Raw genomic sequence first — 22,478 nt, forward strand, 5'->3', positions numbered from 1 at the left:
AAAGCTCTAACGGGACCAGTAGTCGCCATTATTGTTACTTTTGGTTATGTTGTTTGCTTTCTGAGATATGGATGATTTTGTCAAAACACATCATAGCTAAAGCATATATCTTTCAAACAAAGCAATTAAGTGACGCTATGTACATATAATTAAAATAATGTAAAAATACCTTTATAACAAGTAACGGACTGTCAAAATCCGTTAACGAACGGCAGAGACATTAAACATGGTGACGTAATTAAGAAAATTATTATTTTCGTAAGAAAAGGAAACTATTACTTATTTGTGCCATGAACATTTTGTATATCAAACAAAATGAGAACATATCGTACATCATTCAGGGTGTCAACACATTTCTGAAAATGAAATTCCCTGATTTTCCAGGTTTTTCCAGACCTTGTTATAAATTTTCCAGAGTGCTCAAACAAACCAATTAAATTCACATTTTCAATGTATATTGTTTGAGCTTACAACATTTTTAGTTAGTTTTTAAATATATTTTTTTCAATGGGAGTATCTTCCATTTCAATTAAGCCACTTATGCTCTTTTAACTACCATCATCCAATTTAAATATTTCCAAATCTAAATAATTTTTTTCATTCCTCTTAATTACTAAATAAAAATATGTTTTTAAAAATCGCAATACCTGCTTGTGACGAATCCTGGTTCAATCTAAACTCTTGGATCCGACATCGTGGTGCTTATGGAAATCGCATACCAACACTCGAAAACAATGCTTCGTCTAATTTAACGGTAATTTTAAATATAGTTTTAGTTAGGGCTGTGGTCGCATTTGCAATAATGCCGGCACTGACATCTGCACAAGTAAGCTGGGGATAGACCACTAATGAAAAAAAAGATGTGTGGGTAATGTCTAGGACATAACCGGAGTGTCGTGACTACTCGTTTGACTTGTAATCCAAATCGAATGATACTCAATGAAATATGTGGGAATGTTTCAAGTTATTCTTTATAATAATTATGGTGGTTCTGAAAAGAACCTTTGTTGTTGGCGTCTGCGTTGATAGGGGATGCGCTGGATTCTAAGCTCGTTGAGACATTCATTCATGAAATGAATAAATTTCATATTTTCTTGCTTTGAAATATCAATGTTAGAATCTCTCGAAACAACCATCGGAATCTTTTTCCTAGCGTACAGAAATGAACACGCTTAGCGAAAAACTATGGGCGGGTAATGTACCGCCGTGAATTCCCCCCTACAGTAAGTTGACCCACCAAGCGAAGACACCAACCACAAAGCGGAGAAAAATACCCACGACAATGCGCCACCTAGCGGTGAACACTGCAACCACCGCGGAAATGCCCCCTACACCTAAGGATGGTATGCACTAAAATTTTAATATAATTGTATTTAATAATTATTGAATAATCTGAACAAAATATAATTTAAAACAAATGACATAATCCGAATACTCCAATAATGTACAAGAGATGCAAAGTCCAAGATAGCAGGCTGAACCGAGTAATAAACAGTTTTTTAAATAGATTTTGAAGTACATTTTATATGTTGGTGATGTAAAGTTATGGTAGGAAGTGGGTGAGCACTACAACCACCGCGGAAATGCCCCCTAGATCTAAAGATGGCTTGCAGTAAAATATTAATAGAGTTGTATGTATTTAATAATTATTGAACAATCTTAACAAAATACACCTAGGGATGGTTTGCAATAAAGTTTTAATAGATTTGTATGTATTTAATGATTATTGTTCAATCTGAACAAAATAAAATTTTAAACGAATGACATCATCCGAATACTCCAATAATGTATAGGAGATGCAAAGTCCCAGACAGCAGACTGAACAGAGTAATTGTTTTTTTATAAATATATTTTGCAGTACATTTCACATATCAGTGATGAAAGGGAAAGCCTCTTAGATTAGCAAAGTATTTCGGATAATTATTGGCACTCTGATGTTATGATGCTCTCTGTGCCATCTACTTGGGAGTTACAATCGTTCTGGCTTTTAAGTTATTGTAGAAAGGTATGTGTCGTAATCTAGTTCTACGATGCCAGGAAAATGTTAAGAGATTTCTACTATGAATGAAGGAAAGAAGAATACACTAAATTTGAACGTTAATAGCTTTAAAAAGACCGTCCCTAAGGAGATAAGCATTTATCATTGCATGGGTATCTGGAATAATGTAATATCTATTCCAGTGAAAATTGGCTACTACGTGGTTTCGGCACAGACTAACAGACATGACACTATGAGGAAATTCCCTCAAAAAACATCGATCCGACAATTTTCCCAGAACACTAGCTCCACCTTTTATTCACAGTCCCAAACACTCATTTACTGGTGGGTTACCCCTCAGGTTTGGGAATAATTTTTCACTAGTGCTCTATCCCCGGTATGCTTGTTCATATGTCAGTGGCGCCATAATTTCAAATGTGGCCGCAGTCCCAACTAGAAATATATTTAAAATGACCGTTAAAGCGGGCGAAGCTTTGTTTTTGAGTGTTATGTCTGTTAGTCTGTGGTTTCGGAAGAAGTAAGTCGAGCTAGAAGCTCATAGGATTGATTGAGTAGGACATCATACAGCCTTGTGATATTTTCATAATTTTTTAAATTTGAAAAAAATTGTTCTAGGGTCGGAGATGATACCCTCTGGAATCAGGTCATACCTGTTCCGGAGACCTTTAGCTACAACGTGGCCAAATATTAAGTGCCAACAAGCGGTCTGAGCCAAGTTATAAGCTCATAGGTTATCATACAGCCTTGTGATATTTTCATAAATTTTTAAATTTGAAAAAAATTGTTCTAGGGTCGGAGATGAGACCCTCTGGAATCAGGTCATACCTATTCCGGGGACCTTTAGCTACAACGTGGCCAAATATCAAGTGCCAACAAGCGGTCTGAGCCAAGTTATAAGCTCATATGTTTGATTGAGTAGGACATCATACAGCCTTGTGATATTTTCATAAATTTTTAAATTTGAAAAAAAATGTTCTGGGGTCGGAGATGAGACCCTCTGGAATCAGGTCATACTTGTTCCGGGGACCTTTAGCTACAACGTGGCCAAATATCAAGTGCCAACAAGCGGTCTGAGCCCAGTTATAAGCTCATAGGTTTGATTGAGTAGGACATCATACAACCTTGTGATATTTTCATAAATTTTTAAATTTGAAAAAAATTGTTCTAGGGTCGGAGATAAGACCCTCTGGAATCAGGTCATACCTATTCCGGTCCGGGGACCTTTAGCTACAACGTGGCCAAATATCAAGTGCCAACAAGCGGTCTGAGCCAAGTTATAAGCTCATAGGTTTGATTGAGTAGGACATCATACAGCCTTGTGATATTTTCGTAAATTTTTAAATTTGAAAAAAAAAATGTTCTAGGGTCGGAGATGAGACCCTCTGGAATCAGATCATACCTGTTCCGGGGACCTTTAGCTACAACGTGGCCAAATATCAAGTGCCAACAAGCGGTCTGAGCCAAGTTATAAGCTCCTACGTTTGATTGAGTAGGACATCATACAGCCTTGTGATATTTTCATAAATTTTTAAAGTTGAAAAAAATTGTTCTAGGGTCGGAGATGAGACCCTCTGGAATCAGGTCATACCTATTCTGGGGACCTTAAGCTACAACGTGGCCATGTTCCAAGAAGCGGTCCGAGCCAAGTTATAAGCTCATAGGTTTGATTGAGTAGGAAATCATACAGCCTTGTGATATTTTCATAAACTTTTAAATTTGAAAAAAAAATTTCTAGGGTCGGAGATGAGATCCTCTGGAAGCAGGTCATACCTGTTCCGGGGACCTTTAGCTACAACGTGGCCAAATATCATGTTCCAACAAGCGGTCCGAGCCAAGTTATAAGCTCATAGGTTTGGTTTGATACAGCCTTGTGATATTTTCATAAATTTTTAAATTTGAAAAAAATGTTCTAGGGTCGGAGATGAGACCCTCTGGAATCAGGTCATACCTGTTCCGGGGACCTTTAGCTACAACGTGGCCAAATATCAAGTGCCAACAAGCGGTCTGAGCCAAGTTATAAGCTCATAGGTTTGATTGAGTAGGACATCATACAGCCTTGTGATATTTTCATAAATTTTTAAATTTGAAAAAAATTGTTCTAGTGTCGGAGATGAGATCCTCTGGAATCAAGTCATACCTGTTCCGGGGACCTTTAGCTACAACGTGGCCAAATATCATGTTCCAACAAGCGGTCCGAGCCAAGTTATAAGCTCATACGTTTGATTGAGTAGGATATCATACAGCCTTGTGATATTTTCATAAATTTTTAAATTTGAAAAAAAAATGTTCTAAGGTCGGAGATAAGACCCTCTGCAATCAAGTCATACCTATTCCGGGGACCTTTAGCTACAACGTGGCCAAATATCAAGTGCCAACAAGCGGTCTGAGCCAAGTTATAAGCTCATAGGTTTGATTGAGTAGGACATCATACAGCCTTGTGATATTTTCATAAATTTTTAAATTTGAAAAAAATTGTTCTAGTGTCGGAGATGAGATCCTCTGGAATCAAGTCATACCTGTTCCGGGGACCTTTAGCTACAACGTGGCCAAATATCAAGTGCCAACAAGCGGTCTGAGCCAAGTTATAAGCTCATACATTTGTTTGAGTAGGATATCATACAGCCTTGTGATATTTTCATAAATTTTTAAATTTGAAAAAATTGTTCTAGGGTCGGAGATGAGACCCTCTGGAATCAGGTCATACCTGTTCCGGAGACCTTTAGCTACAACGTGGCCAAATATTAAGTGCCAACAAGCGGTCTGAGCCAAGTTATAAGCTCATAAGTTTGATTGAGTAGGACATCATACAGCCTTGTGATATTTTCATAAATTTTTAAATTTGAAAAAAATTGTTCTGGGGTCGGAGATGAGACCCTCTGGAATCAGGTCATACTTGTTCCGGGGACCTTTAGCTACAACGTGGCCAAATATCAAGTGCCAACAAGCGGTCTGAGCCAAGTTATAAGCTCATACATTTGTTTGAGTAGGATATCATACAGCCTTGTGATATTTTCATAAATTTTTAAATTTGAAAAAATTGTTCTAGGGTCGGAGATGAGACCCTCTGGAATCAGGTCATACCTGTTCCGGAGACCTTTAGCTACAACGTGGCCAAATATTAAGTGCCAACAAGCGGTCTGAGCCAAGTTATAAGCTCATAAGTTTGATTGAGTAGGACATCATACAGCCTTGTGATATTTTCATAAATTTTTAAATTTGAAAAAAATTGTTCTGGGGTCGGAGATGAGACCCTCTGGAATCAGGTCATACTTGTTCCGGGGACCTTTAGCTACAACGTGGCCAAATATCAAGTGCCAACAAGCGGTCTGAGCCCAGTTATACGCTCATAGGTTTGATTGAGTAGGACATCATACAGCCTTGTGATATTTTCATAAATTTTTAAATTTGAAAAAAATTGTTCTAGGGTCGGAGATGAGACCCTCGGGAATCAGGTCATACCTGTTCCGGAGACCTTTAGCTACAACGTGGCCAAATATTAAGTGCCAACAAGCGGTCTGAGCCAAGTTATAAGCTCATAAGTTTGATTGAGTTGGACATCATACAGCCTTGTGATATTTTCATAAATTTTTAAATTTGAAAAAAATTGTTCTGGGGTCGGAGATGAGACCCTCTGGAATCAGGTCATACCTGTTCCGGGGACCTTTAGCTACAACGTGGCCAAATATCAAGTGCCAACAAGCGGTCTGAGCCCAGTTATACGCTCATAGGTTTGATTGAGTAGGACATCATACAACCTTGTGATATTTTCATAAATTTTTAAATTTGAAAAGAATTGTTCTAGGGTCGGAGATGAGACCCTCTGGAATCAGGTCATACCTATTCCGGGGACCTTTAGCTACAACGTGGCCAAATATCAAGTGCCAACAAGCGGTCTGAGCCCAGTTATACGCTCATAGGTTTGATTGAGTAGGACATCATACAACCTTGTGATATTTTCATAAATTTTTAAATTTGAAAAAAATTGTTCTAGGGTCGGAGATGAGACCCTCTGGAATCAGGTCATACCTGTTCCGGGGTCCCTTAGCTACAACGTGGCCAAATATCAAGTGCCAACAAGCGGTCTGAGCCAAGTTATAAGCTCATATGTTTGATTGAGTAGGACATCATACAGCCTTGTGATATTTTCATAATTTTTTAAATTTGAAAAAATTGTTCTAGGGTCGGAGATGAGACCCTCTGGAATCAGGTCATACCTGTTCCGGAGACCTTTAGCTACAACGTGGCCAAATATTAAGTGCCAACAAGCGGTCTGAGCCAAGTTATAAGCTCATAAGTTTGATTGAGTAGGACATCATACAGCCTTGTGATATTTTCATAAATTTTTAAATTTGAAAAAAATTGTTCTGGGGTCGGAGATGAGACCCTCTGGAATCAGGTCATACTTGTTCCGGGGACCTTTAGCTACAACGTGGCCAAATATCAAGTGCCAACAAGCGGTCTGAGCCCAGTTATACGCTCATAGGTTTGATTGAGTAGGACATCATACAGCCTTGTGATATTTTCATAAATTTTTAAATTTGAAAAAAATTGTTCTAGGGTCGGAGATGAGACCCTCTGGAATCAGGTCATACCTGTTTCGGAGACCTTTAGCTACAACGTGGCCAAATATTAAGTGCCAACAAGCGGTCTGAGCCAAGTTATAAGCTCATAAGTTTGATTGAGTTGGACATCATACAGCCTTGTGATATTTTCATAAATTTTTAAATTTGAAAAAAATTGTTCTGGGGTCGGAGATGAGACCCTCTGGAATCAGGTCATACCTGTTCCGGGGACCTTTAGCTACAACGTGGCCAAATATCAAGTGCCAACAAGCGGTCTGAGCCAAGTTATAAGCTCATAGGTTTGATTGAGTAGGATATCATACAGCCTTGTGATATGTTCATAAATTTTTAAATTTGAAAAAAATTGTTCTAGGGTCGGAGATGAGACCCTCTGGAATCAGGTCATACCTGTTCCGGGGACCTTTAGCTACAACGTGGCCAAATATCAAGTGCCAACAAGCGGTCTGAGCCCAGTTATAAGCTCATAGGTTTGATTGAGTAGGATATCATACAGCCTTGTGATATGTTCATAAATTTTTAAATTTGAAAAAAATTGTTCTAGGGTCGGAGATAAGACCCTCTGGAATCAGGTCATACCTGTTCCGGGGACCTTTAGCTACAACGTGGCCAAATATCAAGTGCCAACAAGCGGTCTGAGCCCAGTTATAAGCTCATAGGTTTGATTGAGTAGGATATCATACAGCCTTGTGATATTTTCATAAATTTTTAAATTTGAAAAAAATTGTTCTAGGGTCGGAGATGAGACCCTCTGGAATCAGGTCATACTTGTTCCGGGGACCTTTAGCTACAACGTGGCCAAATATCATGTTCCAACAAGCGGTCCGAGCCAAGTTATAAGCTCATAGGTTTGGTTTGATACAGCCTTGTGATATTTTCATAAATTTTTAAATTTGAAAAAAATGTTCTAGGGTCGGAGATGAGACCCTCTGGAATCAGGTCATACCTGTTCCGGGGACCTTTAGCTACAACGTGGCCAAATATCAAGTGCCAACAAGCGGTCCGAGCCAAGTTATAAGCTCATACGTTTGATTGAGTAGGATATCATACAGCCTTGTGATATTTTCATAAATTTTTAAATTTGAAAAAAAAATGTTCTAAGGTCGGAGATAAGACCCTCTGCAATCAAGTCATACCTATTCCGGAGACCTTTAGCTACAACGTGGCCAAATATCAAGTGCCAACAAGCGGTCTGAGCCAAGTTATAAGCTCATAGGTTTGATTGAGTAGGACATCATACAGCCTTGTGATATTTTCATAAATTTTTAAATTTGAAAAAAATTGTTCTAGTGTCGGAGATGAGATCCTCTGGAATCAAGTCATACCTGTTCCGGGGACCTTTAGCTACAACGTGGCCAAATATCAAGTGCCAACAAGCGGTCTGAGCCAAGTTATAAGCTCATACGTTTGTTTGAGTAGGATATCATACAGCCTTGTGATATTTTCATAAATTTTTAAATTTGAAAAAATTGTTCTAGGGTCGGAGATAAGACCCTCTGGAATCATGTCATACCTGTTCCGGGGACCTTTAGCTACAACGTGGCCAAATATCAAGTGCCAACAAGCGGTCTGAGCCCAGTTATAAGCTCATAGGTTTGATTGAGTAGGATATCATACAGCCTTGTGATATTTTCATAAATTTTTAAATTTGAAAAAAATTGTTCTAGGGTCGGAGATGAGACCCTCTGGAATCAGGTCATACCTGTTCCGGGGACCTTTAGCTACAACGTGGCCAAATATCAAGTGCCAACAAGCGGTCTGAGCCAAGTTATAAGCTCATATGTTTGATTGAGTAGGACATCATACAGCCTTGTGATATTTTCATAATTTTTTAAATTTGAAAAAATTGTTCTAGGGTCGGAGATGAGACCCTCTGGAATCAGGTCATACCTGTTCCGGAGACCTTTAGCTACAACGTGGCCAAATATTAAGTGCCAACAAGCGGTCTGAGCCAAGTTATAAGCTCATAAGTTTGATTGAGTAGGACATCATACAGCCTTGTGATATTTTCATAAATTTTTAAATTTGAAAAAAATTGTTCTGGGGTCGGAGATGAGACCCTCTGGAATCAGGTCATACTTGTTCCGGGGACCTTTAGCTACAACGTGGCCAAATATCAAGTGCCAACAAGCGGTCTGAGCCCAGTTATACGCTCATAGGTTTGATTGAGTAGGACATCATACAGCCTTGTGATATTTTCATAATTTTTTAAATTTGAAAAAAATTGTTCTAGGGTCGGAGATGAGACCCTCTGGAATCAGGTCATACCTGTTCCGGGGACCTTTAGCTACAACGTGGCCAAATATCAAGTGCCAACAAGCGGTCTGAGCCAAGTTATAAGCTCATAGGTTTGATTGAGTAGGATATCATACAGCCTTGTGATATTTTCGTAAATTTTTAAATTTGAAAAAAAATGTTCTAGGGTCGGAGATGAGACCCTCTGGAATCAGATCATACCTGTTCCGGGGACCTTTAGCTACAACGTGGCCAAATATCAAGTGCCAACAAGCGGTCTGAGCCAAGTTATAAGCTCCTACGTTTGATTGAGTAGGACATCATACAGCCTTGTGATATTTTCATAAATTTTTAAAGTTGAAAAAAAATGTTCTAGGGTCGGAGATGAGACCCTCTGGAATCAGGTCATACCTATTCTGGGGACCTTAAGCTACAACGTGGCCATGTTCCAAGAAGCGGTCCGAGCCAAGTTATAAGCTCATAGGTTTGATTGAGTAGGAAATCATACAGCCTTGTGATATTTTCATAAACTTTTAAATTTGAAAAAAAAATTTCTAGGGTCGGAGATGAGATCCTCTGGAATCAGGTCATACCTGTTCCGGGGACCTTTAGCTACAACGTGGCCAAATATCATGTTCCAACAAGCGGTCCGAGCCAAGTTATAAGCTCATAGGTTTGGTTTGATACAGCCTTGTGATATTTTCATAAATTTTTAAATTTGAAAAAAAATGTTCTAGGGTCGGAGATGAGACCCTCTGGAATCAGGTCATACCTGTTCCGGGGACCTTTAGCTACAACGTGGCCAAATATCATGGTCCAAGAAGCGGTCCGATCCAAGTTATAAGCTCATAGGTTTGATTGAGTAGGAAATCATTAGTACTGGTTACATGGACTTAGAAAAATTTAGGACTACTAGATTCGCTCGAAGCAAATCGCAAAGAATAGCCACCGACGGCTTTGCGATATTGCGGAACTCCTCCCTGCACCGAGGCTAGTTTTAGGTGACTTCAACTCCCACGGCACGGCATGGGTTTGCCTTCATGACGATAATCGATCTACCCTACTCCATGAGCTTTGCGACAACTTCAATATGACTACTTTGAATACGGGTGAAATGACACGGATTCCTGCCTCTCCAGCGCGACCGAGCGCCTTAGATCTGTCCCTCTGCTCGACATCGCTGCGGTTAGATTGCATGTGGAAGGTAGTCTCTGATCCCCACGGCAGCGACCATCTGCCAATCGTAATTAATATTGCTAACGGTTCAGGGCCACCGAATACAATCAATGTTTCGTATGACCTCACACGACATATTGATTGGAAGAGCTACGCGTCCGCGATATCCGACAAAATCGAGTGCACTCAAGAGCTTCCTCTGGAGGAAGAGTACGGGTTCCTGGCTGGCTTGATTCTCGATACCGCGATTCAAGCTCAGACTAAACGCGTACCAGACGCGAACTCACGCGGGCGTCCTCCCAATCCATGGTGGGACAAAGAATGCTCAGACGTGTACACGGAGAAGGCCGCTGCGTATAAGACCTTCCGGGACGACGGGCTGCCAGCTAGCTACCGACAGTACGCGATGGCGGAAACGCGCATGAAGAGTTTGATAAAAGCCAGAAAACGTAGCTACTGGCGCCGGTTCGTCGACGGACTAACGAGAGAAACATCGATGAACACTCTTTGGAGTACGGCCCGGCGCTTACGAAACCGAAACAGTACTAATGAGAGCGTAGAATATTCAAACCGTTGGATATTCGATTTTGCCAAGAAGGTTTGTCCGGATTCCGCCCCGGCACAGAAGATCTACCGCGCCGCGTCCCCTCACAATAACGCGAACGAAACACCGTTTTCGATGGTGGAGTTCTCACTTGCTCTCTTATCATGTAACAATAAAGCCCCAGGGCCAGACAGAATAAAATTTAACTTGTTAAAGAATCTGCCAGAGTCTGCCAAGAGACGCTTGTTGAATTTATTTAATAAGTTTCTTGAGGGTAATATTGTCCCTCATGACTGGAGGCAAGTGAAGGTCATCGCCATTCAAAAACCAGGAAAACCAGCCTCCGACCACAACTCGTATCGACCGATTGCGATGCTGTCCTGTATCCGAAAGTTGTTCGAGAAAATGATCTTGTTTCGCCTCGATAATTGGGTTGAAGCAAATGGCTTACTGTCAGATACACAATTTGGCTTCCGCAAAGGCAAAGGTACGAACGATTGTCTTGCGTTGCTCTCAACAGAAATTCAAATAGCTTATGCTATGATTCAGTTTCTATCAAAATTCTTTCTGAGAAGCTGCACCAGCTTGGTCTTTCACCGACTCTAAACAACTTTTTGCTAAACTTGCTGTCTGAAAAACATATGCATTTTTCGCATGGTGATTTATCGACATCACGAATTAGCTACATGGGTCTTCCCCAGTGCTCATGTCTAAGCCCCCTTCTCTATAACTTTTACGTGAATGACATTGACGAATGTTTTGTCAATTCCTGTACGCTAAGGCAGCTTGCAGATGACGGTGTGGTCTCTATTACAGGTCCCAAAGCCGTCGATCTGCAAGGACCATTGCAAGATACCTTGAACAATTTGTCTACTTGGGCCTTCCAGCTAGGTATCGAGTTCTCCACGGAGAAAACTGAGCTAGTCGTATTTTAAAGGAGGCGTGAACCAGCGCAACTACAGCTTCAATTAATGGGTCAAACTATTGCTCAGGTTTCAACTTTCAAATATCTCCGGTCTGGTTCGACTCTAAAGGAACCTGGGGATGTCACATTAGGTATCTGAAACAGAAATGCCAGCAAAGGATCAACTTTCTCCGTACAATAACAGGAACATGGTGGGTTGCATGCACTCGACACATACGATGAGTTTAGAAGTGCTGGCGGGCGTCCTTCCGCTGAAAAATCGATTATGGGACCTCTCATATCGATTGCTCATCCGATGCGATATCTTGAACCCGTTAGTAATTGCAAATTTCGAAAGGCTTGTCGAGCTCAATTCTCAAACCCGATGTATGTCCTTGTACTTCGATTACATGGCACAAAATATCAATCCTTCTTCATACTATCCCAACCGTGTCAATCTCTTTCATGCTTCTGATTCAACTGTATTCTTCGACACATCCATGAAAGACGAGATTCGTGGAATCCCGGATCACATACGTCCGCAAGTGATCTCAAGCATTTTTCATAGTAAATTTCGAGAAGTCGACTGCAACAAGATGTTTTACACCAACGGGTCAAGCCTCGACGGCTCCACTGGCTTCGGTATATTCAATCAAAACCTCACCGCCTCATTCAAACTCAATGATCCTGCTTCAGTTTACGTCGCAGAACTTGCTGCTATTCAGTATACCCTTGGGATCATTGATACTTTGCCCACCGATCACTACTTTATTGTCTCGGATAGCCTCAGCTCAATCGAGGCTCTCCGTTCAATGAAACCTAGAAAGCACATTCCATATTTTCTGGGGAAAATCTGGGAGCGCCTGCGTGCTTTGTCTGTAAGATCGTACAAGATTACCTTAGTTTGGGTTCCCTCTCATTGCTCCATTCCAGGTAATGAAGAAGCGGACTCTTTAGCTAAGGCGGGCGCTTTACAAGGTGACATATATGAAAGACCAATTAGCTTCAGCGAATTTTTCAGTATTACTCATCAGAGAACCCTCGAAAGTTGGCAAACTTCATGGAGCAATGGTGAACTGGGAAGGTGGCTACATTCGATAATCCCTAAGGTCGAAACCTTGGTTCAGGGGGATGGATGTGGGTCGGTATTTCATTCGCGTGATGTCTCGGCTCATGTCCAATCACTACACGCTGGACGCACATCTCCGGCGTATTGGGCTCGTGGATAGCGGTATCTGCGCTTGTGGCAACGGTTATCACGAAATCGAACATATTGTCTGGGCATGCGCCGAGTACTGTTCTGCCAGATCTCAACTATTCGATTCCCTTCGGGCCCGAGGAAGATCACCCAATGTCCCGGTTCGAGATGTACTAGCAAGCCGCGATATTCTCTACATGTCCCTTATATACACGTTCCTCAAAACCATCAAAATCCAAATTTAAATGCCCCTATCTTTTCTCTTATCATTCCCAGAAGTGCCCTCTTCCGCCTACCGTACCCCAACGATGGTTTGATACGACTCCAAGACGAGACAAAACATCTGTCGAATGAACCAACAACACGAGATCTACAGTACAACATCACACGCGCAACGCGGTGTGTTTCTGATCCGTATCTGAGCCGTACTACGAAATCGTCTGGAGGAACCCCTGCCGGCTCGAGGAAAACCGCCCGGCGTCCCAATACTTGATGCATCCGTTCGAATCTGTAATCCTGGCCGTTGATTCCTGATGCCGGAAACTGAAAGTTTATATACCCCCCCCCCTCCCCCCCCCCCCGTTCAGCCTTGTCCACCCTCTCTCCCATGTCTCTGATACACAGATGTATGACTTCACCCCCTTCTCCCCTTGAATATCTTCCCAAAACTTATGTGCCCCCCTATATTCTAGTTTTAGTTGATCAATCCGTTCGAATCTGTAATCCTGGCCGTTAATTCCTGATGCCGGAAACTGAAAGTTTATATCTTCCCCCCCCCATTCAGCCTTGTCCACCCACCCTCCCATGTCTCTGATACACAGATGTATGACTTCACCCCCTTCTCCCATTGAATATCTCCCCAAAACCTATGTGCCCCCTATCTTCTAGTTTTAGTTGATCAATATTTAATCTCATTAAGAAATGCACAACAGTACCACTACTTTAAAATAGCCCTAATTAATTCCCCCTAATCTTGAACCACTCTCTCTAGTTATTTCTAGTTAATAAGCTTGTAAAATGTTCCGCTTAGTTAATAATTAATTTCTCCTATAATCTCCCTTCTAAAAATCATAAAGTGAATTACTATACAAAGAACACACAAAATAACCCGTCCCCCAAATCTTACGAATATTATATTATACCCTCTTTTATATGTATAAGTTAGCTATAAAGTTTTTTTTTAGTTTCATTATATAAAACAAAATAATATTGAAATGTGTAACCCCCTAGTTTTAAGAAATTCAAAATGTAAAACAATGAAAAATGGCACCTTTAAGCTAACGCATACGTGCCTTATCAAATAAACAAATTGAAAAAAAAAAATCGCGAAGAATTTTTCTAAGTCCATGTAAACAGTGCAAGCGAACTGTCAAAAAGTTCACTTGAGTTCATTTGTGACGTCAGCGTAAAGTATTCAATTCAATTATTAAGCACAGCAGGAACAAGCTGCAAGAGTAAAAAAACCAAAACATTGAAATTGACATTTCACAAAATGAACACCAAGTCACTTGTGATTCATGTTGTCACTCACCCTGAAATGAACCTCTCACCCTTACGTCACCCGACTCGACTCGTAAGGGTGATAAAAGTCATGTGACAGTGAAGTGAGTTTTGGCGTCTCACCTCACTCGCCGCTAGGTAAAACTAAAAATTTTGAAATTTTGTGGATTGGATTTCAAATTTTACTCTGATTGTAATCAGTATAACAGTTTTATTGACTGAAGAATATTGAGCATGAGTGGGAATGTGCTTATCTTGAATGGAACTAAAAATAAATTTGATTAGGACTATAGTTAAAACTCTGTTTGAAAGCTGCAACATGTTTCAAATGAATTATTGGTAACCTAAGAGGATAAAAATATATTTGGAAATATTTCATGGACTTGTTGACTTTTCTCGGTGAAAATGAAAACTTCAAATTTTCCCATTACTACACGTAACGTTTCGGCTTACTGCTCTTCAGCCATCGTCGGACGCATAAACTTATATCACGCATCTCCATTCACTCTCGTTCACTCTCCACCGCTAGGCGGGCGATCACTCTTCGACTGTCTGCGTTCCTCGCTATTCAAACTCGCTATCTTATATATATCTTATATGTTGTTTGAATAGCGAGGAACGCAGACAGTCGAAGAGTGATCGCCCGCCTAGCGGTGGAGAGTGAACGAGAGTGAATGGAGATGCGTGATATAAGTTTATGCGTCCGACGATGGCTGAAGAGCAGTAAGCCGAAACGTTACGTGTAGTAATGGGAAAATTTGAAGTTTTCATTTTCACCGAGAAAAGTCAACAAGTCCATGAAATAAATATGTTGCGGTGACCATAAAATCTTATATATTTGGAAATGTTTTAATAAGTTTTAATGTCCAAATCTCTTAGAAATTTCTCGAAAGTATAACCTATGAAAACATGCCAAAAGCAAATCAGAGTTTTTCCCAGCCCAACATCTATAACCCCTGAATGCAAAATGCTATGAAAATAGCTCCTCTGAAAGTGAATAGCGGAAATTGGTAGTCTAAATCACGATTATTTGTAGTGTGATTTAATATCAAAAAACCATATGTTGAGGCAGGATCGTGATTTCCGGCGGTTAGAGCTTTCGGGACTCGCACACGGACGACTCGTAAAGGCACAATAGAAAACGGGATACCGATGGAATATGGTTCACGAGGAATAACTACGCACTACTAGTACAGCGGAAAAACTTTTATTCGAGGTGTGTTCCTCTCGACGGTTCAAATGGGAAAGAAGATTTTTATTGCTAATATTACTACATTTTAAACCTACGTTGTTTCAATTCAATTTTTACACTCTAATTTATAGCAAGTCAACTGACTGCATTCGGGTGTAGCCTTTTCAACCGATAGTGTTGAGAACTGTCATCGCCGCCACCTGAAATTCCTGAATTTCACTCTAGCTTAACTCCTAGCAAAACAAAATCAATCATTTGGAATCAAATTCAATGAGTCAACACATAGTTCTTCGCTTATCTCTAACACTGAAATATTCTGTTTACTCTTCATTATAGGGCAGCAGGGATATCTTCGTAATCGGTCGGCGAATGATTCCCTTGCTGGTGCGTAATTCAACGACGCGGGTAAGGCCGTCTGGTCCAGGACAGGTGCTGATAATAGACCTTTCTCGTCAAAAAATTTTATATGATAGGATGCTTCCTTTTTTATCCCCAATTAGTTACTGCCTATTGCCCCGATGATTTGGTACCTCTTACTATTGAAAAAATCAAAAATAGTGCAAGCTGCTCATTTAACCCCATATTCTGAATACCTATCTTGCCTTGTTTCCCCATATTTTTACACCATTTGGATGAACTTCCTGTGGGGAATACTAAAAGGATGCCAGATCTGCATATATATTAGTAAATCTGCAGATTTTGCATTTTCACTGCAGATCTTTTGCAGATTACAAATATTTAGCAGAACAAAGCCTATGCCAGCCAATTTATACACCAGCCTTCAACATTTTTGATCATTTAAATTATATACATACTACATTTCTACGTCGCATTTATTGAAGATTTTTATAGCATTCGGCAGACTTTTATATTTTTACTGCTCTACTGATGCTGAAATGATTCATTCATATACCTGTCAATAATATAGAGCATTGTATGTCACTTTTCTGACAGTTCGGTGTGCTTGTATACCTAAGACTTGTTTACACGGACTTTTAAAATTTACATTACTTGAATACTTTCGATGCTCTTTGAAAGAATATCAACTCAAGAGGGATTAGGATTGGAACAATGGTAACTGGATGTAAAACCCGGTGGCATATGCTGAATTGTAAGATCAAGCATTGGGCTATAAAACGATTGCTTTCTGGATGATGGATAATGATTTGTACACATTTGTTTGTTTGCTCGTGGGTTAATTCCTAACAAGATGATCCGATTGATTATTCATTTTTAGGTGGTGAAGTTTACCTGAACTTTATAGGTAACGAATTCGGTCGATGATAAGTTGTTGAAATGATTTTGATCGTTCAATGCCCATATCGAAGAACGTTTCCATTGGTCAGAATGCCTACCAGCGTATGATAGCTGCAAACAACAAGGTTATCGCTTTCGAATGGAACAATTATTTATTATTCGTGTTCAAGTTCCATTACAGCAAAAGTTTCGTCGATTATCGCATTGTCGTTGATTTAGCCGGCAAATGCAAAATAGCGCTCGGCACTGACAATAAGGAGTAAGAAGGATTTGATTGGAGTGATAATAATAATGCAGAGCATTATACATTCTGGTAGAATATCAGAGAGGAGAAATTATATGTAAATTTATATTATATCCCGAGTAGCCATCATTTTGGCACCGCAATAAAGCTATCTGCTGTATTGTTCAAATTGGCACCAAATAACTAGGCAGCGAATGATAAATTTCATAGTCAATTTATTTACTTTTTCGGAAGGATAAGTAATTAGTATGTCGTGAATATATGTGTCGCCGGTGCCGTGTGTTATGGTATTACCGAACGGAACCATTGGTCAGAAGACCGTCCTTGTCGTACTGGTCATAGATGCGAGGTTTTTTCTCATCTGATAGCACTTGATATGCTTCGGAGATCTGTCTTAATGCTCTCTACTTAGCGCAGGATACGCGAAACCGCTGCTAGCTTTCGAAAGAAAATTCCTAGCTGCTGCTACTCTATCAGTCTCTCTCTCGACTGAGGACTACAATTTCGGTCGACTAAATTGTGCTATGAAAATTGTACTTCCTGGAATTTCACCTAACGAGATCAATTCATTGTGAGGAATTTCGCTGCGTTCCAATATTGCTTGCCTCTGTAGGTGATGATGTGTGTGGATTCACTTCGGCAGCCAGCTCTTATGTTTTGGGTAATTTTGCTATCTTATTCTGCTGAATAAATCATCTTCCTAAAGCCTCTACGTTATACTACGGTCACTTTAAAAACGCTCTGCTATTTAATCTTGTAGCTCTCGGCAAGTCAGTAGGTTTGTTCCAGTACACGGAAGTCACTCCGGAATAAACAGGAGCAAAAATATTTGCTCCTTTTTACTCCGGTTTGCTACCAGAAGAAGAAAAAAGAGAAGAAGAGAGTACAGGAACGATTTTCTCCGGAGTACTTCCAGTTTCTCCTGGTACTGGAACAGACCTAGTCCTGGCACTCTTCTCGACTATTCCTGGCACTATACCGCTGGCGTCGCACTTATCACGGTGATCAAGCTTGGCGAGAGTGGCAGTGGTTTCGTCGGAATTGTTCACTCGACAAGCAGTAAGTGCAAGGACTCTGCTACTTATGCCTGAGCCCCTCATTGAAACCTTCGTCCTGCCGGAGTGTTAGCTTCGTCCGATACCGGAGCGTATTGCTGAACCGAAGCAGTCTGCTACTGGCGCTGCTTCCTTCGAATCGGAATCGCTGAATATTCCCGTTAGCCGAATGTATCCAACGTGGCCGAAGGCAAACCGATTGCAGCAACACCACCAGCCATAGCTGACCTTTTAGCCTTTAATCCAAAAGAAGTTTTGGTCGAATTCATTATAATTCTATGTAAAATTTAATACTGTTTTATTTAGTTTGATTGCGCATATTGTTTACATGAGACACTCCCCTTAATTCGTTGAGTAAGTATTTCACTGCCTTTATAATCCTTTTGGAATCAGTTACAATAATCCATTATAATCATTTTATGATAAGTGTATTGCTAGTTAGGACTTTTATATCAGCCAAGCCCTTTTATAATTTGTTATAAAATCATTATCTAAATTCTTCATAATCCACTGTTACGTTATGTTTATGCACATGGCCAGATAGATAGTTTTTAACTGGGACGTGACGTGTGGATACGAAAAAACCTAATGTCAATGCAGCCAAAGGGAACCGTCAAATGCAGCCAGTCCATTTAAAATATGTGAGGAAGAAAGAGTGGCTATGCAAAACAAGAGATCAAATGAACAGAAAAAAACATATCCAGGTTTTGTCCCAGGATTTTAATAGAGAACATGAAAATTCGATTTGTTTGCATTTGGCAGTGGGCCTTTTTCAAATGTTTGGCTGGAAATTCCTTACTTCTACAATGAGTCATGTACATGAAAAGTAAAAATGTTAAATTTAACGGAACAATGTATGATGCCGACATCAAATAAAAAATTACAGCTGAGCGACCTTGTTTGGAAAGTGTTAACATTTGGCAGCGAACCAAACCAAGTTTCTCATACTATGATCGAATCAACAAAAATTCCAAGACCATGTAAACAATCTCTCTGAACTGTCAAAAAAGTGAGGTTAAACATTATCATGCAATGTTCTCCACCGAGAGGTTCACTTTAGTTTGTTTACATAACCAATGAACTTTGTACCGCGACTCACCACTTCATTTGCCGTGTTGGCAGGAACTCAAGCAAAAATATACAAAACAGTGTTGCCTAAACACACATTTTGAGTCCCACCATTCTTGCAAAGGTGAAAAAAATACTCAACATTCTTGCATTTTTCAAATTTAAAAAAATCATTAAAAAATCACGAAAGCTCCAAATAGTCTCATTTCAACGGCAATATTCTTAAAAATGTGTAGTCTTTTGAATAAAAATAAGAAAAAAGGGGGTTAGGTCGGACGAGAAAGGTCTATTCTCGCTAATGACCACTTTACGGGTGCGAGAAACTCGTCGACGACCACTACCAATCTGCCGGGCTGGAAAGCAGTGTTTGGTGCGATATGTTTGTTGTTTTTCTGCATTTTTTGAAGGTATTCGGTCTTCCACTGGTACCAAAACTATTGTGCTCGATGTTGGAGACGTTGATAGTGATCAAGACGGCCGATCGGCATCTGGCTAACGTCGGCGTCGGGGAGAGCGTATTGTGAAGTGCCAATCAGGAAGTGTGCTGGTGTTAGGACTGCTAGATCATCTGCAGCCCGGGGACAACATGACAGATAGTGCTTGTTTCATATATGTACCACCGATTTGATGGTGGCGCTAGTATGCCTTCTCTGTACGACTACCACGAACAACGACACGAAAAAGTTTCAAGAGAAAAGCGTGTTTCGTTACGTGTGTTATGAACGCCGTCAATGCGGCTAGAACAACATTTAGAAAAAGCGTATTCCAAAATGTGAATAAAGAAAAATATTATTAGAGAATAAATTTATCCCTGATTGGAAACCGTCAGCAAAGTTACATAAATCTTATTATAGGTTTAGCTGGAAGGTGTTCTTTTTAGCAAACGGCTCTCTTCCTTCCTAAAAATGTTTTGGTTTTCTTTTTGTGTGAAGTTTGTAATCGGTAAATCATTGGTGTTATAAATGAAATTCTGGCAGCAAACCAGTAGTGCTCGGTTTCTGCAAGAATGCTGCCAGGAATGTACAATTTTGTTCGACTTCGGCCAGAGTTTTGTTCGAATTTTGCAATAATTCTGTCCGGAAGATATTGCGATGGTTTTGGTATGGATCCCTTCAGAATTATTCTGGCATTTTCCTTGGCTCTACCGGAGGATTTCATGCTTTAGGAGATGTTGATTAGTTTCGAAAGATTTTCGGAAATTCCAATATAAGTGGTAGTGGCTTGATTTTGAAAGTCATCTTCTTGTATTTCCGAAAATCGATTTATTTTCTTTCGGATTTTTTAAATTCAAAATGGAATCTATGTTTCCGTTTAAGTATGGGGGAATAAGGACAGTTTCTAATGTAAACAGCGAAATAAATTTGATGATAGAAATGCTTAAACTGGTTATTTTTTAGATATGGAAAATAGTAAATGGGATGCGCCTTTTTCAAATTTTGCTCCATTCGAGCCGCCATGACATCACCAAATCACCACAAAATTTTCTTATGAGTTCAATATATGGGAGCTGTCAAGTTGTCCCCGGGCTGATCATCTGGTACCGTGACCAGGATACCATCGTGCCACAACAACCTGCCAGCCGATAGTTTGATATTTCGATAGTGGGAATTCATGTAAGGAGAATCGGCTACGGACTTGCTCTACGTCACTTCAGCTATGCCGGTGTGAGCGGGTATGCAGCTGTATAGCAAAATCAACCCCCTGCGGTGCTATATCAGTGTGGGCGTACTTGCAGCCGCTTAGTAGAATGCAATTTCCACCGAAATCTACTCCCAGTTGCGCGGATCGCAACGTCTCCGAATGCGTTCATCCATCAGCAAGTGCTCCGTAGCAGTAAGTCCCGAAACGCCAGCATGTCGCCATTACAAAATACCACCGACAATCCAAACAGCGATGGAGGAATCTAGTATGGAATGCAAGTCATTCTTGAAGTTATATCACAGACTAACAGACATAACACTATGAGGGAATTCCCTCAAAAACATCGATCTGACAATTTTCCCAGAACACTAGCTCCACCTTTTATTCACAGTCCCAATCACTCACTTACTGGTGGGTTACCCCTCAGGTTTTGGAACAATTGTTCACTAGTGGTCTATCCCCCATATGCTTGTTCATATGTCAGTGGCGCCATAATTTCAAATGTGGCCACAGTCCCAACTACAAATATATTTAAAATGACCGTTAAAGCGGGCGAAGCTTTGTTTTTGAGTGTTATGTCTGTTAGTCTGTGGTTATATCCTCAGAGTTCAGAATAATCAACATCCAAAATATATTTAAAAACATTCGTTTTGGTGGGGGAGTATGTTGCGGCAGAGCGCAATCTGTTCATATACCCTCGCCACCGTATTATTACCAGCAACAAAAGTACCAAATAAAATCAGTTCAATTCAACTCAGCCACCGCCGGCGGCGGTCGATTGATCGTAGTTTATTGTTTCTATTCTTTTACTATCACAGTTCGTCTTGTGTGCTACTTTTCCATGTAGTTTTAATTCGTTAGAGGTTTTGTGTGTCGAAACTTGGATGGCAGGAAACGGGTCCTACCGCTGAGAACGATCACCACAATTATACTTTATTCAAAACCCAAATCATGATATTTTCTGTAATATTTCCAATCGATTCAGTCGAAAATATACTAGTGATAGCTAACTTTAGAATATATTCTGGTTGCAGTTGAAAATCGATCTAGTGAACTTGCGCCTTTCAATTTTTCTCCTATTCACATCGTGCGGAACTAAAGCGCAACTGGTGTAGATGATGGGCAAGTTGATTCTCTAACATGTACACAAGATGCGCATTACTTGCCCACTCTGCAAATAGGGAAAAACGAAAGGCGCAGGTTCAATATTTCAATTTTCAACTGCAACCAGAATATAAAACTCCACTTTTCGAGCGTTTTAGCATAAGCAAGCTTGTTAATTAAAGTTCACTCAAGACGATGTAATGTATCAAAAAACAAAGTAATTTAATTTCAGAAAATTTAGTGTTTTAGAAATATTTCTAGATATATACAATCATGAAAGATGGATGAAAATATGTTAAATTTAGCGGTGTATGATGTTTTTAACGCATCACGTCATTTTAATGTCGTATAGTATATTTTTCAATTCAATATCATTTACCCTAGTATCGTTTAGGACATGTTCAGGAGCGTTTTATTTTATATAGGAGTTTCAAAGTAGAACTGGAACTGAAACATTCACATTCCCATTTCGAATATAATTTCGAACAGTTTTTTTTTTCAAAATTTAAAACTGTTATACGACGCTGTTCTATTTGTTGATGATTTTAAAACACGTTTAGAACTATGTTTTTAATACATGCAAAGTTTTCAGCACAGACACTTAGACCCGAAAAAATTGAAAATTGTCATCGGCGACATGAACGCACAGGTAGGAAGGGAGGCAATGTACAGACCGGTGATCGGGCCTAACAGCCTGCATTCCGTATCAAATGACAACGGCCAACGATGTGTGAACTTCGCAGCCTCCCGTGGAATGGTAATCCGAAGCACCTTCTTCCCT

General features: G+C 40.1%; 1 protein-coding gene across 2 annotated transcripts in view; it reads right to left on the reverse strand.

The window, feature by feature from the left end:
* LOC131687447 (kinesin-like protein unc-104) overlaps nucleotides 1–22,478 on the reverse strand; it is a 153,330-nt gene that overhangs the window by 104,046 nt on the left and 26,806 nt on the right. The gene's annotated exons all lie outside the window — the stretch shown is intronic.

The sequence above is a fragment of the Topomyia yanbarensis genome, chromosome 3 (assembly GCF_030247195.1).
Source record: "Topomyia yanbarensis strain Yona2022 chromosome 3, ASM3024719v1, whole genome shotgun sequence".
Lineage (NCBI taxonomy): Eukaryota > Metazoa > Arthropoda > Insecta > Diptera > Culicidae > Topomyia > Topomyia yanbarensis.